Genomic DNA, 5,950 nt, shown 5'->3' on the forward strand with positions numbered 1-5,950 from the left:
CCTGGAGAAACAGTGTTGATTTTTTTATAAGTTGACCTTGTAACCAATAATTTTGTCAAATATTATTAGTTCTAATATATTTCCATGTTGAATATGTCAACCAAAAAATTAATCAGTAGTCAATCTAAGAAAGAAATGGAAAATTTTACTTGAACCAACCTGATTATAACCTGAGAGACAGTCTTTCAGAAATCTCTGAGGACTGCTCTGCCCATTAGAGGTCAAATCACAGTTATATACATATTTGAGATAAAAGATTATACATCAAAAGTATTGACAGTTTATACAATTCATATCTGCACATACAGAATGACCCCTTATAAGCTTAAGAAAAAATGTTATCTCCTAAGGAGGTCTGGCTAATGCAGATACACAATGCACACTAAAGGGGAGGAAGGAGGCCGAAAAAAGCAGAGAAAAATTTTATTTAAATTTTTCTTGTCTTGCCATAAAATATGGATTTTATTTCATCAGATAGATTGGTTTTATCTCTTTCTTTTCAGTCCTTATGTCTCTTGTGCCTTTTTCTTGTTTTAGCACTTTTATGTTAAAACAGTAGTGAACAAGGCTATTCATTGCTGTGAAAGCCTAGAGAGAATCCAAATATCTATCAATAAGGAACTATTTGGATAAACGATAGCACACCCACACAATTTTATACAGTACTATACAACTATAAAAGGAAATGAGGAAGATCTCTTATTTTGCTATGGAATAATCTCTGAGATATATTGTTGAATGAAAAAACAAGGTTCAGAACAGAGTATATAGAAACACTCTGTTTCTTTTATCTAAGGAATAGAGAGGAGATAGATACAAATGAGAGAGAGAATTTGCTCCTATAAATTGTTTAAAATGATTAAAGAAGACAATTTAGGTGATACAACTTTGAACTTCAGAAAGTGGGCAGTCTTCATTCCCAAAGGTCCAGAGACCTACGAAATAGAGCAGGAGGCAGGAAGATTTTATAGGATAAAGAATAAGGAGCAAGTCAAATAAAAATAGAAAATGAATAAAGAACAAGGAAATAAGAATAGAGCCCAAAGTTGGCTTGGCATTTGGGGATTGGCTGACTAGACATGCTGGGCTTCTGGTCAACTGGAGCATTTACAGGGATGTGAAAGTTACCAAAGTTTGCTGATGTGTACCTGTCACCCTGGGCAGGAACGACACTATTTGGGGCCTAGAAATTTATTTCAGCCAAACACTCCAGGATTTGGTACAACCTAGAGTAGAGCCAGAGCCTTAACTCTATATGCTTCTAGGAGAATTTCTTGACCTGACATCCCAGCTCAGTAATTATTGTCTGTATTCATTCTGGCTAGTGCCATATCTATTGAATCCAGTTTTCAACTATTATGTTTTCATACTCAATATTAAAAAGCAAAATTCAACTGAGTAAATCTGAAGATCTAATTAAGCGATTCATGAATTTAGGCAGCATCCCATCTAGCAACTAAAAGGGCACTAGCAACTAGAAGCGGTTGTACAAATGGAAGGTTTTTGTAGGAAGAAGGGTGGGGCAAGGGAGCTATTAGCAAAAGAAAAGAAAGGATTATTTTTAGGCCAGGATATTTTCTTTTTTGTGGGGATGGAATTTAGCAAAGGTTTTACCCTGCAGATGCCTCTTCTCCCTCTGGGGGATGAAGAGGACCCATGTAGCAGATTACTTCATTGGTGCTGACCAGAAAATTCCAGACTGGTTGGTTAAGATCACATTTCTGGTGAAGGTTGAAACTGCAGTTAGGTCAGGTGTTAAATCTAGGCTTTGGCACAAGTGGTGCTATTTGGGGCCTGTGGTTTTTCTCTTTAACACCGGAATATCTACTTGGGTCTTCTTGGTTGCTTTCTGTCCCTGCTCAATATTACCAATATCATCTTCTATTTCTTTGAAGAGATTTATTAAGCTTAAATTAAAAGCCTTACTCCAGTCCCCTGGAGGTCCAGTGGTTATGACTAGGAGCTTTCACTACCATGGCCCAGGTTCAATTTCTTGTCAGGGAACTAAGATCCCGCAAGCTGCGAGGCACTGCCAAAAATTAAATAAATAAAGCCTTAGTCCATGTTTTACATCAATTCTGTTTCCTCTAGCAAAGGTCATTTGGGTGGTATTCTTTCTCTCAAACAGACTGGACTCCCATTATCTCGATATTTTTGCCTCTGAGTTCATTTTCCCCTGGTGATATGCCCAAAGTGAGGAGTTGTGGCCCAGACCCTTGCTTGTACTAACCCTGGGGAGTTGGGGGAAGAAGGTATTCCACTTTTTGTACCTTCACCAGGTGACCCTGACTTAACCTCTAGGTTGTTGGAGAGGCTACATAAATCTCTCAAAAATCTCCCCGAAAGATCTTTTTTCTCTCTGCATTGTAATTGTCCAATCCTTCTCGACACAAAGCTCTTAAAATTCTTGGAATTTCCTAAATGAGAAGAGTGATAAAAGTGAAAGGAATGTCCGTGTTATTCATAACAAACCCCTTTCAGCCACAACTGAGTTTATCTTAATGTGATGACTCTTGGAGGATGGGGGCTGGTTATCAGAAGAACGAACCAGTGATTAGAAGGATTCAGCCCCATCCTTTGACCTCTGGGGAAGGGAGATGGTATGGAGATTGAGTTCATTCACCAATGGTAAATGATTTAATCATTCATGACTACATAATGAAGCCTCCCCAAAAACTATAACCAAAGTTCAGAGAGCTTTTGGGTTAGAGAACACGTCTAAGTGCTGGGAAGGCCACCCTGAGTAGGCAGTGAAATCTCCATGTCCCTTCCTACAAAACCTTGCCTTATGCACCTCTTCCATCTGACAGTTGTATCCTTGTATAACAAGCCAGTAATCCAGTACATAAACTCTTTTCCTGAGTTCTGTGAGCCATTCTAACAAATTATTGAACCTGAGAAGGCTGCCACTGTTGAAGGAACCCCTAATTTATAGCTGGTCAGTCAAAAGTACAGGTGACAATCTGGGGCTTGTGATTGACATCTGAAGGGGGATGAGGGAAGTCTTGTGGGACTGAGCCTTTTAACTTGTAGGATCTGATGTTAACTCTATGGTAGATAGGGTCATAAGTAAAGCAGCACGAGTATAATAGTAGAGAAAAACAGTGTTGTTTGTTCTTTTAGGAGGAGATGGGAGGGAGTAGGGAACAAACAGTGGCTCAATAATCTGACTGCATCATTGTCATCTGCTCCACACCACGGCCAATCATCCTGCTGACTCTTCAAGTCCTGGACCAGAGCTGCTATATTTCTGTTCTACATTACAACAGAGCTCTCAGTGACCCACTGTGGGCGATGGATAAAAGAGCATAACTCAAAATTTCCCTCCCCTGTCTTACTGGAGCCTGGTCTTCTATCCCATGTTGAGCTTTCCTTCCCATACCAGGTCATAATCACTTTGTATTTCCCCAAGTGTTTCTCATGGACTTCTCATGGATTTTGCTCCAGTACTTCAAATCCTAGTGCTTTTCTCTCATTTCTGTGATATGACTATGGTTCCGTTAGAAAAAGAGCCAACAGTCCTGTTAATTCACTATCATGTCTAGAACCAAAAGTAGCTTTTGTCCCTTATCAGCACTAGTTGAAGTCTCATTTGACCTTTGATTTTTGAAACTTTATGCCTTATAATCCTGTTTCTTCCATCTACTAGAGATTTGATCATGAGCAAATCAACCCTCTGCAATCTCTGATTTTTTGTCCCATCTCACGTAAAATAACATGCCAAATCTTCTGTAAAATGTGTTGTACAAAGTAAATAGAGAGTAATTTAGAAGCAGCATAGTGTTAGCCTTTACTGCTTAACAAACTATCCCAAATCTTAGGGGTTTAAGACAACCTGTTAAAAAAAAATTTCAACTGAATAAATTTAAAAGATCTTATTGGCTGTATTCAATGATTCATGAATCAGGCAGCTCTGAGAAGCTGTACAAAATGAAAGATTTCTTTATTCAGAAGGAAGCAGGAACAAGGTAGTTATACTAGGCAAAAAACATATTGGTTATGGTGATGTCACTTTCCTTTAGGGGATCAGGCAATTCCTGATTAACTGGTTTAAGATTCTATTTCTGGAAGAGCTGAAAATATGTCTCGGTGACGTGGGGCTTAACATAAGTGACTCCATTTGGGGCCTGTTGTCTTGCTTTTAACAAACCACAATTTATTTAACTCATGATTTTGTGGGTTAGCAATTTGGCCTGGGCTCAGCTGGGTGGTTCTGGGAATTGGCTGCTGTCAGCTAGAATAAAAGAGTATGGGGAATTAAACTGCTGGGAATTAAAAAGGTACTGCCAGACCCAGCAGCTCTGTGGAACAGCATGGGCCTGTCCTAGAAAACACAGAGATATGTTTGTCTGGGCCAACAAGTGAGAGAGAGAGAGAGAGAGAGAGAGAGAGAGAGGGAAAACAAAACACTGGAACACGTGTTTCTCATCAACCAGCAGGCTAACTCCGGCTTATTCACTTGGCGGCAAGAAAGGTTCTTATAGTGAGAGCGGAAGCACGTGTGGTCTAGGCTTGGAACTGGTACAGTGTTTCTTCTGTTGCATGTGATTGCCCGAAGCAAGTCATAAAATCAGTCCAAACTCAAGGGTTAGAGAAGTAGACTCCACCTCCTGATGGGAAGAACCATGAAGTCACAGTCCAAGGCCTTGGACACAGAGAAAAGCAATCTGCACCCACTCTTGCAATTCACCACAATTTGTTAACAGAATTTCTGGAGACTAATTGCCTGGGTTTGAATGCTGGCTCTGTCTCTTAGTGGTTGTGTGACCTTGAACATTACTCGACCTCTCTGTGCCTCAGTTCCCTCATCTGTTAGATGAGGATAATTATAGCACGTATCTCATAGGGTTATTGTGAATTAAATGAGTCGATGCTTTTAAAGTACTTAAAGCAGTGCCTGCCACAGGAGGCCTATATGTGCTTCCTTTTGTTTTGTTTTGGTTTGTCTTCCCCTTGTCTCTCTCTACTTCCTTGCCTGTGCTCATCATGTTTCCTCTTAGACAAGAGATCAATCTCTATCACCCTCCTTCCCTCCCATCAAAATTCCACCCATCCCTCAAAGTTCTGCTTAGATACTTCTTACCCTCGGCACTCTCCCTTTTTCCTTTTAATTGGCATTACTGCTTGCCCCTCTGCATTCCAACATCACTCTTTGATAGCAGTTGTCACATTCTGCCTTGCATGGATGATATGTTTATTCATCCCCCCAAAATAATGAGCTCCTCCATATTCCAGGAATGCAATAAAGGGTGATGAACAAGATATACAAAGTCCTGGGCTTACTGGACTACAGTAGAGAAGACAATTGTGTATATGTTTGTCTATTCTAGATTATAGCTCCTTATGGTGGGGATGAAGTCAAATTCATTTCTTCATCTTTCACACACTCTAGCTACAGTAGGGACTCAAAAGCTGTTAATTGAATCAAAATATATTGAATTGAATTAAATTGACTCAAATGTTATCAAATTGACAATGCTTTATTTGGGTCACTAGTTAACTCTCTTTTTGGTTGCTTGTGCCCAGGTAGCAAGCTAGATTGCACTTAATGTTTCAATAATGTCCCTCCCAAAACATCTCCTCGAGCTCTCCCTCTTCAGGCGCTGAAATTAAGACATTTTCTCCAGCTAAAACCAAAAGGGTTAGCTTCCAGAGCAAGTGTCCCTTGTGGCTTTTCATAGAGTCTGTGTGAACAAACCCACTTATCTTCCCCTTGTGCTACTTCCTGTAAGATGAAATTTTGTCCATGACTCAGTGCTATAATAGACCGTGTAGTTAGAGCTCTGACTTGGAAAATACCCTTGTGCCCTGAATCACAGAGAATTTTGATGGTACTAAGCTTGTAGGAGCCTCTACTATGGAGTGGTTTGAGAAGTCAGTATGGTGTAAGATAAAAACAAACTGAATCAGAAAATAAATATAGGGGGCTTCCCTTGTGGCGCAGTGGTTG

The sequence above is a fragment of the Mesoplodon mirus genome (genome assembly GCF_964341445.2).
Source record: "Mesoplodon mirus genome assembly, chromosome: 7".
NCBI classification, from domain to species: domain Eukaryota; kingdom Metazoa; phylum Chordata; class Mammalia; order Artiodactyla; family Ziphiidae; genus Mesoplodon; species Mesoplodon mirus.